General features: G+C 46.8%; 1 protein-coding gene across 2 annotated transcripts in view; it reads right to left on the bottom strand.

Moving 5' to 3' along the window:
• Window positions 1-9,443: 9,443 nt before the first annotated feature.
• LOC101773593 overlaps window positions 9,444-11,069 on the bottom strand; it is a 4,114-nt gene continuing 2,488 nt past the window's right edge. Inside the window, exons 1-2 of one of the 2 annotated variants that reach the window (XR_001163241.2) lie at window positions 10,519-10,703; window positions 9,543-10,205 (exon numbers count right to left, since the gene is read on the bottom strand). The gene's annotated coding sequence lies outside the window, so the exon portion shown is untranslated. Of the gene's footprint in view, window positions 10,206-10,518; window positions 10,704-11,069 lie in introns of those variants that run through there. The other variant, XM_004957929.3, reaches the window with a different exon arrangement.

Below are 11,069 nucleotides of genomic sequence, written 5' to 3'. Positions count from 1 at the left end.
CCAGTAGACTAGTTTCTCCGACCCAGGACGCTATCCTCTCATCCTGGACCTAGTAGTCGCAGGCTCTCGACTCACCAAGGTCCTTATTGATGGCAACAATGGTTTTAATGTACTCTTCTCCAAGACTTTGCGGAAGATCGGCCTAGACGTTATGGATATGCTCACCCCAACGAACTCTCCATTCTATGGAATTGTTCCAGGCAACGCAGTTGTACCCCTTAGTCTGGTGGTTTTGCCAGTTACCTTCGGAACCAAAGAACACTACCGGACAGAGTACATCCGGTTCGAGGTAGCTGATTTCAAAACATCATATCATGCTATCCTCGGAAGACCTGCATTGGCCAAATTCATGGTCATCCCGCATTACGTGTACTTAGTACTCAAAATGTCGGGACCAAAGGGAGTACTCTCCCTGCGCGGAGAGTTGAAGAGATCATACGACTGCGACACAGAAGTCGTGGGGTTGGCAACGACTACTCAAGTGCTAAATTCGATGATGCAAGTCTTCACCGCCTCCAAAAAACTCTCCCCGACAGAACTCAAAATCCCAAAGAAGAAGTCGGGGGCAACCAAGGTCAAGCCGGCAAGTGAAGTCGATATCAAAGCCATTGACCTTGAGATTGGCGATAGCTCCAAGACTGCCCTGATTGGCTCAGGGCTCGACCCCAAATAGGAAGACACGCTCGTCAGCTTCCTCCGGGCCAACCGACATATCTTTGCATGGAAGCCATCAGACATGCTGGGGGTGCCCAGGGAGTTGATTGAGCACTCACTAAATGTGGATCCCAAAGCTACACCAAAGCGACAACGACTATGTCAATTCGCCCAAGACAGAAGAGAAGCAATAAAAAAAGAGTTGGCCAAACTACTCGCGGCTGGCTTCATAAAAGAACTCTATCATCTAGAGTGCTTGGCCAATCCCATCTTGGTGCAGAAGAAGAACAACAATGAGAGAAGAATGTGTGTCGACTACACGGATCTCAACAAGCACTGTTCACAAGATCCTTTCGGGCTCCCTAGGATTGATCAAGTCATCGACTCGACGGCTGGATGTGCTCTACTCTATTTTTCTTGATTGCTACTTGGGGTATCACCAGATAGCTCTTAAGGAAGAAGACCAGATGAAGACCGCGTTCATCACCCCATACGGAGCATTCTGCTAAACTACAATGTCCTTTGGGTTGAAGAACGCAGGCGCCACATACCAACGAGCCATCCAGGAGTGCTTCAAGAAACAACTACACCGCAACATAGAGGCGTACGTGGATGACATGGTCGCAAAGACCAGAAATCCCGATGACTTGATTGCGGATCTGGAAGAAACCTTCGCAAGCTTGCGAGAATTCCGGTGGAAACTGAACCCAACAAAATACGTGTTCGGTGTACCCTCCGAAAAACTATTTGGATTCATCATCAACCATCAAGGAATCGAGGCTAATCCTGAGAAGATCGCCGCCATCACAAATTTGCACGCTCCATCGTCCATCAAGGATGTCTAGAAGCTGACTGGATATATGACGACTCTCAACAGATTCATTTCTAGACTTGGAGAATGGGGATTACTCTTCTTCAAACCACTCGAGCGGTAAGACAAATTCTAGTGGACCGAGGAGGCAGATCAAGCCCTTCAACAGTTGAAGGACTTCTTATCAAAGCCACTGGTCCACACGGCACAAAACCACAATGAAGACTTGTTGTTCTACATCACCGTGGCTACTAATGTCATCAGCACGACGATCGTAGTCGAAAGAGCAGAACCATATCATGTATACAAAGTACAGAGGTCCGTCTACTTCGTCAGCGAGGTGTTGTCGGATTCCAAAACTAGGTACCCGTCAATTCAAAAATTGCTATACGCAATACTACTTACCTTATGGAAGCTACGACACTACTTCTAGAACACAACATCTCCGTCGTTACAGATTTCCCCTTAGTAGAAGTTCTCCACAATGGAGATGCAACAAGAAGGATCTCCAAGTGGGCAGTAAAACTTGGAGCATTGTCTCTGGAATTCAAGTCAAGGACGGCCATTAAGTCACAAGCACTAGTCAATTTCATGACTGAATGGCGGGAAAATCAAGTACCAACACTGGCAGAACGCATAGAGCATTGGGTCATGTACTTTGATGGATCGCACAAGCTCAAGGGTGCTAGTGCAGGAGTACTCTTATTCTCTCCCATAGGCGAACAACTCAAATATGTTCTGCAAATCTTCTGGGAGGTGTCCAACAATGAAGCTGAATACGAAGCGCTTCTGCACTGGCTAATCCTGGCAATCTCGCTGGGAATCAAGCGCTTGTTGGTTTACGATGACTCATTCTTAGTAGTCATCAATCAAGTCAACGACGAGTGGGATCGCCACAAGGATAACATGGATGCGTACTGCCTTGAAGTACGCAAACTAGAGAACAAGTTCTCTGGTATGGAGTTCCATCATGTGGCCCGTGATAACAACATAGCTGCAGACGTCTTATCCAAACTCGAATCTACTCGTGCTGAAGTGGCAGCTAGGGTCTTCATCCATGAACTACACAAGCCATCCATAGTGGAGCTAGCACCTTCAAAAACAACCGATTGAGGCCACGATGCGTCAGATCGGGAGGTTATGATGATTGATATAGATTGGAGAATCCCCTTTATCGACTACTTTAAGAAGCATAAATTGCCTCCTGACAATCGGTGAGTCACGCCTTGCGGGGCGTGCGAGAGGGTTTGAACGGTTTGACCTCAAAACAGGGGGTGAGTCACGCCTTGCAGGGTGTGCAAGAGGGTTTGACCGGTTTAGCCTCAAAACCGGAGGTGAGTCATGCCTGCGGGGTGTGCAAGAGGGTTTGACCGGTTTGACCTCAAAACCGGGGGGCGAGTCCGGTGCGGCCGGACGGCGTTGAGTCGAAGGATGCGTGGCACCATCACGAAGCTTGCGTCGAGGCAAAGTGAAGTTGTGATGGTGCCGGGTCCGTCCGATGTATCGATAAAAAGTTGGACGGTTTTACCCCTGTGGGGTATTTGAGTTGTATGCTTCATGTAAGATTATTATGGTCATTTTCCGGATGCCTATATATATGTGAAGAGGGTTGTTGGGGCAGCTACACATCTCAAGAGTCTCTTTGGTGGTGAGCTTCTCATTTTCTTTGTGAGAGCCTTTGGGTGAGAGAGAGGGAGAGTGATGAGGGATCTTTGATTAGATCTTTTTTGCCATCCAATGCTTTGATTTGGCTAGGAGTGGCTTGTAACCGAATATAGTGGAGTAATCCAAAGATCAATTTCATGCCATCTCGTTCCATCCTCTTTGAATCTGAAATTTATCTTTTTCGGTATTTTCGAAGGTATTTTGGGGATTTTTCGTTCTTCACGTTTCACTGCGAAATCCATGAGATTTTTTGGTGGCTTTTGTCGCTAGGACCCTTGTGAGGAACTTTGAAGTGTTTGCCTCCTCAATCCCTCTCGGATTTGGCTCAATTTGGTTTTCCCCAAAACTCTCTTTCTCTTGTATTCTTGGCCAAGCATAAGAAATTCTCGGTGAAGTCTTGATCTTCTTAGATAAATCTTTTGGACAAAGATTCACCATGGACATGTGAAGCTACAACTAGAGTTTCGTTCGTTTTGAACCCCGTCTGACTCAATTTCAAGTTTGAGTTCATGGAGTTTTCTTGAGCTCTTTGTTCCCCTCTCGAAATCCTTTGAATCTGGTGACCAATTCTTAAGCTTTTTGAAATGAGCTTTTAGAAATAGCCTTGGTATGTTGCTGTGAGCATATGGTTCAAATTTCGTGATTTTTGGAGGTTGTTTTATCGAGTTTCGGATTTTTGCAACTTCTTCACGCAGGCTGTTTTTGGAGTTGCGGAAATTCTGGAGATTTTTATGGATTTTCAGGAAACTCCGTAGGTGCGGATTCTTCGGAGATTTTTACGGAATTTCCGTACTTTTGTGTTGGTTTTCGAATATCTTCTTTCGACACTTGCTTGGGTTCATTCTTGCTTCTGTTAGTCCCTAAATTGGTTCCTAGCACCATTTCTAGATGCATTAGCTCTTACATAGCTAAGGAGATCTGATATTACTAGAAGAAAGTTTTGTGGATTGGTTTTGGATTTAAACCTAGATTATTTGAAGAAGTTTGAATCGGCTCCCGTTCCCCCTCGTTCGACTGCAAGTGGCCGTGGCTAGTATAACGATGATGCCAAGTACTTTCTCTGCACCTAGATTTGTACAAACTATCCTGATAGCGTCTGAAGTACCGGCCGTTTAGTTGCAAAATCCTGGCTCGTTTGACATCAGCGTAGCTGCTGCTGATGAAGTGCCAGACTCAGTACTCTGGAGCGAAGGCACGAGGCAATGAAAGTCAAATGCGAGATCATACGGCATGTACATGACCGGTGAGGCAGTTGCTATGAATTTTGTTCCGGTGTGGGTGCTGGACGGAGATCGCACGTGATTTTGGCCGTCCGATCTGAGAGCGAACGGGCCAGATGAAATACTACAGTAACGAAACAGTGCCGCACAGTGAAACTATGAACAGTTCCAAACAGTACTGCACTGGAACTCGGTTGGGTGCTGCACTCATTCTGTCACGCACGGAGCACTGGAGGCTCAGTTGCTTTCTTTCTGAAATCAGATGGCAGGTGAGGCATGCAGATCTTTGCAAGGCAGGTGCCATTATTCTGGCATTCTCTCATGACCTTTTTGTTAGGAATAAAAAACATCAGCACTTCATCTTCTGAAATAACGTTCGTAGCAAGTAGCATTCCAATCCTACGAGCGCAAAAACAAGAAAAGAAGTAAGATCACTTGCATTTTCTGTTTGAGTGTTTGCTTACATACAGCATGACAGCATCAAGAGGGAACAAGTGATCAGAGCTGCTGTTTGGGTGTCAGGCAGCCGCAGCAGTTCTCCGGACCTGTTTAGTTCCTAAAATCCCAACTTTAGTACTATGCAAAAAGAAGATTTCCCATCACGTCAAACTTGCGGTACATGCATGTAATACTAAATGTAGACGAAATCAAAAACTAATTGCACAATTTTATTGTACTTTGCGAGACGAATCTTTTGAGCCTAATTAGTCAATGTTTGGACAATAATTCACAAATCCAAACGAAATGCTATAGTTGCGTATTTATGATAAAATGCAAACTTTAGCGCCCCCAATTTAGAAACCAAACAAGGCCTGAGACGGCAATCGAGACATTGGGTATTCCGTACGAAAAGATCTGCGGTGACGCAATTCTTCTGAACACACCCGTCTGTAATATGGTAGCACAACCAACCAGTGCTCTCAGCATGTTGTGGTTCCACAAGTTTTGGTCCATCAGATGGCAAACCACAGATCGCTGAGAGCAGTGGAAGGAGGCGCTGCCATATTAGTGCTATGTGAATTCAGTAAAAGTCTAGCAAGAACAGATGACCACTCAGCATTACAACAACAACATGCCCTGTGTTATTAGTGCTACCAAAGGAGACAGGTTTGCAGAGTCCTGGCTTGCTTGACATCATGGTAACTGCTGATGAAGTGTGAGACTCTGCTGGACCCTGGAAGGGAAAGCACGGGTCGCTGAGGTGAAATGCGGTCACACGGCAGGACGGCACGTACATGAACAGTGGGGCGGTTGCTTGATGCTTTCGTTACTGCACTTGTGCGGTTGTGCCCTAGTACAGAGCAGAGCAGACTCAGTTGGCTTCTTTCCATGAGCAAGTACGGCGAGGTGTATAATTTTAAACGAAATTTCCTAAATAGAAGGTTCTCTATGGCGAAATAGTTGGAATACTGACAAATTCAAGCGCAGAAGCATAAGCCGGAGCATATCACCCCCAACTACAAGTCTACTGCTCCTTCCGTTCTAAATTACTATTCGTTTTTACTTTTTTAAATACATAATTTTTATTACGTATCTAGATATAATATATATTTAGATTCATATCAAAGACTATGTATCTAGAAAAGCTAGAACGAATAATAATTTAGGATGGAGCGAGTAAAAGTACCTTCTGTTTTTCCTTAAAGTCTGTTTGTTTCCCTCCTAAATTATATAAGCTATATTATGATCCAAGGGTAGTAGGATAAAAGATTGTGACCACTAGGGGACTGCAAATAATCTGACCTTGGGTAGCTTATTTCAGATTATAGTACTCATAACCCAATAACCCATAATCCAACTTATATAATTTAGGTGGATTATAATTCTAAACGTTAATCACTAGTACTTCATAATCTAATCAAGAATCTTAGCTGCACACACCTTGGCGGCGCAGACTTGAAAATATTCAGACCCCTCGTTGCAAACGCGCCGTCCAGTTCCATTGACTATCGTTTAGCCATCTGCCGTAATCCAACTTATATAATTTAGGTGAATTATAATTCCAAACAAACATGGTTAATCACTGGTACTTCATAATCTAATCAAGAATCTTAGCTGCACACACCTTGGCGGCGCAGACTCGAAAATATTCAGACCCCTCGTTGCAAACGCGCCGTCCAGTTCCATTGACTATCGTTTAGCCATCTGTACAGCAACCACGCCAGTGCATGCCTTGCACCGTTGCACGTAGTGACTCACCGAATACCGTTAGTCCCATGTGTCTCATGCGACCGTTCGTGGGTGCCATCAACCAAATCCGTGGATGTCAAGGACATAGTAAAATGGAGATCGATCATGCTCCGCACGCAAGAAAGTATGCCCTGTTTTGTTAGCTGACAAATATCTCCAGCAATCGTTAAATCACTGATCACAGATGATCTACATATACAGAGTCCACTTTGCACGCCTAGGATGAATTGAGAGCCAAATTAGCAGCAAATTCCAGTAGCCGTGACAGGCCCACGCACCAGCACAAGCGCTCCACACCCATGGCGATGGCGGCGACTTCCTGGAGGCTGGCCGCGGCGGCGGCGGTGCTGATGGTCGCCGCCGTCTTCGCGTGCTGCACCGCGGCGGCCGAGATGGCGCCGTCACCGTCACCGGACCCGGGTGCCGGCGGCGACGCCGCTCCAAATGGCAAGCTCGACGAGGAGATGGACCTGAACCTCAAGCTGCTGGACCTGAGACAGATCGACCTGGAGGACCTCTCAGGCAGCGAGCTCGTGGGGTTCCAGAAGTACATGGATCAGCTCGAAGTGAGCGTCGGAGGAAAAGGCTTCAGGTTCGAGAAGACGGTATGGGACCTCAGTCCCAGAGAGCTCGGGTTCAAGCTAGGTGTTGTCTTCGCGCAGGCGGCGTTCCAGTGCACTGTCATAACCCGTGTGAGTGGCGATCCTTCGCGACCTCCCCCTCAGATCCCGTTCTTCATCAGGAACAAGCTCGAGCTGAGCGGCATCGTGACCACCCCTCGGCCCTAGGCACTGCCTTCTGGCCGGCATGACCTGTAATTGAAAGGTGAGTGGTAGGCTGGTAGCCCCGTACCACAAAAGACCATACCTGTCTATCTTTTTGTGGTCATTCGGCAAGATCCAGAAACTGAGATATTTGTATCCTTCTTTCGATCGAGGGACTTGCTGCTTTCTTTAATCGAGAGGTTTTTACCTTTGACTAGTATGTATGAAAGAATAAATGTACTTCAGTTCTGCCCAATACAGAAGATCTGGAACATGTTTTTTTTTAACTGTACTGCCCAACGCGAGGCAGAAATTGTAGCATGCATGCCTTATAACGGAAAGTAAAGCTACAGGAACGGAAAGTTCTTGGAACCACTGGAGAACGGCAACGTGGAAGATGCAGGATTGCAGGCAAGAGGCAAGGGGTCATCCAGATCAAGTGGTAGGCAATGCACGAATTAAGATGTTTAGATGAGACATCTGCATGCAGGCTTTCTTTCCACTAATGTTCAGGCGTACCACTGGAGGACACAAGGCAGTACGGTCCTCTTCATGATTCTCTTGATCTAACAACAGGCTATTCTTCTCACATTGTTCAGAGGCAAAAATGCAGCCTGAACCTTGTAAAAAGTACGAGTGATGTGAAATTCAGATACGACGCACAAATACGATGATGATGTACGCAACCGATTGGACAGTCGTGTACGTCTACAGGCTAATCGATTCAGACAGACAGATTGGTCTCCAAAAAAACAGACAGATAAGGAAATCCAATTTGCTCTTATGATGCTGTTTTTTCAGAGATGGGTCTGGATGGGGAGCGATCGCTGTTCCATTGCAGGAATTGGCCAATGGCCAATGAACAGTAAGACACTTCAGAATTCAGATCCAGATGATTATCGAATAGGGGTATCAATCCAGAATTCTCGAAGTAAGGCGCTTCAAAGTTCTAAACCGACAGCATCTAGCGGTCGCTGCATCTGATTGCTGCATCCTGCAATAACCTGAGAGGCGGGAGGAATCGAGCTTCTTGCCCGCAGGCCGTCGTCGTCCTCTCCTACTCGAGCGCGGCCGCCAACGTGAGGCGCCGAGGCAGGGCCTTGTAGCAAGCACACACGGAGAGAGTTGAAGCGCTGGGTGGTGCGTGTTTGTGCGGTATTCGGATCGGGGCGGAGCTATGGCGACGGCGGGGGCGTAGGCCTCCCCGTCGGTGTCTTCGGGCACCTCGTCACAGGTGCCCTCCGCCGAAGCTGGTTAAGATGTTGGAGCGCCCTCGCGCCGAAAGGGCACGGATACAGAAGGTTCGGCGGCGGCGCTTCTCTCCGGGCTTGCCGTCGTCTCGTCGGGCGGCGGCCGCTGGCGGCCGGAGGAACGCCGGCGAGAATTCCCGCCGCCGGCGACATGGCGGAGACCCGCAGCCGGTGGTGCATTCGGATATGCCGGTCTCGAATTCCCCGCCGTCCTCGTAGCCCTCTTCCTCAGCCGCTTACCCATCCAGGAGCAGAGGTGAAGACCGGATTCAGATTCAGTTTGATGGGTTGGGATTGAACATTGTCAGATTCTGATGTGGCCCCTACGCCTGCTTATTACGGTTTACGGATCTTTGCTTCTCGCTTGCGTCTGTTGAGGTGAGATGCATCATGAATGTCCTTCCATCTCTAACATCAGACCGTGCCGGGATAGAACCATGGGCAGTGGTGCTCTGGCTCCATGCCTGCCTGCGTCGTTGCAGTGTCTCCTTGATGATGGCCATCAGCTCATCCCTCGTCAACGTCGCGTTAGCGATCTGAAGCTCCGTGCCTCCTCGATCCATCAAGCTCCGTGCGGTACGCAGGACAGTACTGGGAAAGGAACAATCGGCGAAGGACACAACACAATGAGCCAAGCAGGAGTAAGAGTTGGGCCGGCGATATGGCTGCAGCAAACCAACCGGCAAGCAAGCTAGGAAGCATGACACGAGGATAGGATAATCCAGACGAGACAGAACCATACGGATCAATGGATCATGTAGACATGCCCACCGGGCACCGGCCACCGGTTCAACGACGGAAGAATCCCGGTGGTCACTGATTAGGTTCAGAAAAAAAAAATCACTGACGACCCGAACGACCAACAACGAACATAAGCTGAGCTATATCGTAGAATTAAACGGTCAGCTTCAGAGGACCTTATACATCCTGCAAGATTATAAATTGTGCGGGCGCCAATTTACAAGGCAGTTCAGTCTCGAAATAGATAGATAAAGATACACAAGTTTAACAGACTTCAATGAAAAATAGAGAACTACAGTACGATAGTAGACCTGATTCTTGATTCTTCCTTTTTTTTTAAAAAACAAAAAGACTTAGTAGATCTGAATCTTTGCCATTCTCCAGTAGATCATCATTTTTAAGTACCCTCCGGCATGACCATTCATCAGTCCTCCGTCTAGTGGATGGTTTTCTTCTTTCATTTACTTCTTGTCCATACCCTCCCCCTCCCCAACCCAATATGCATATATAAATCTACAGAGCAAGCAGCTCAACAAAAACTGAAAAAAGGGACCAAGTTGCTGTGTGCGGCCACGGTAACATTTTCGTAAATACATGTGTTTGTCTGTTCTCTTGCTTACAACTGTCACAAAGTAGTTTTGTCTCGATGATCTTTTCAAAAAAAAAAAAGTTCTGTCTCAATGTCGAGTGGTGGCAGTTCTTCAGCAGGCTCAAGTCAGGGGCTCAGGCTTGAATACAAGTGAGACAGCAATCAAGTTCTCCGCAATTAGCTGTTGTGACCCATTCTTCTGAAAATGCCCGTCTGAAAAAATGGCAGCCACCTCCTGCAGAACTCTCAACCTTTCTTCCAAATTCTCAGGCCATCAGATAACAAGCCATCGATGACTGCACGGCTGTACCAGCACTCATCCTGCAAGAGCATGTACTATAGGTCAAGCAAGAACAGATTTTTTTTCCCTTCACTATATAACATCGATTGTAGAAGCTGAAATTATATACTTTTGGTCACATTCGTTAAGGCATAAGTGAGGAAAATTCAAATGTATAAGACAGATACTAGCTAAGAATATAGGAGAATATACAGATATTCAACTATTCAAGCTAGTTTCCTTAGCCACTGAACTGAACATCCCAACCAAGTTTTTTGTGAGGAATATGCATAGCCAACAGGATTTTAACTGCTTTTGTTTCAATAAACTCAAAACCATTTCTGAATATTTTACCTTTTTAAAACAATAGTCTGGAACTGCATGTTCACATGAAAGAATACTAAGTTGCTTGGTTCAAAATGGAATAGATGATCCATAAGTTTCAGGTCAGTTGTTGAATATCATCCTCGTGTTGCTGCATCCCTCTCCTTCTCTGTAGCTGCCCTGCCCCCTCTTTTTCTCACGCAACAACAGTGAACCCCCCCCCTCACGAAGAAACAATCCAAAGAACTAGACCAGAGGCCCGATGAACAGTGAGGCTAAGCAACCTGTGTCTTTGGAGGATGTTCCGACTGGATGGTCCGAATGTTAGGCGAAGACGAGGTAGGTCCATTAAGACCTTCTCACAATGGATTGAGCATGAGCGGAAGAAAAAGTGGGCATTACTCTATAAACGAGGGAGGTGCTAGGTGGGGTATAATGACTACAAACCTAGCTGAGGTGTACGATTGGGTCCTGCGTGGTGACAGGGGGATTGCCCCTTGATGGTATCATGGCAATCTGCTTATACCACACATGAAAGTACTTTAGGCAAGGTACGCGTGGCAAATAACTCAATGGCCGAA

Source organism: Setaria italica, chromosome II (genome assembly GCF_000263155.2).
Source record: "Setaria italica strain Yugu1 chromosome II, Setaria_italica_v2.0, whole genome shotgun sequence".
NCBI lineage: Eukaryota > Viridiplantae > Streptophyta > Magnoliopsida > Poales > Poaceae > Setaria > Setaria italica.
The sequence above is the reverse complement of the archived record's forward strand: the minus strand, read 5'-3'. Positions and strand labels throughout refer to the sequence as shown.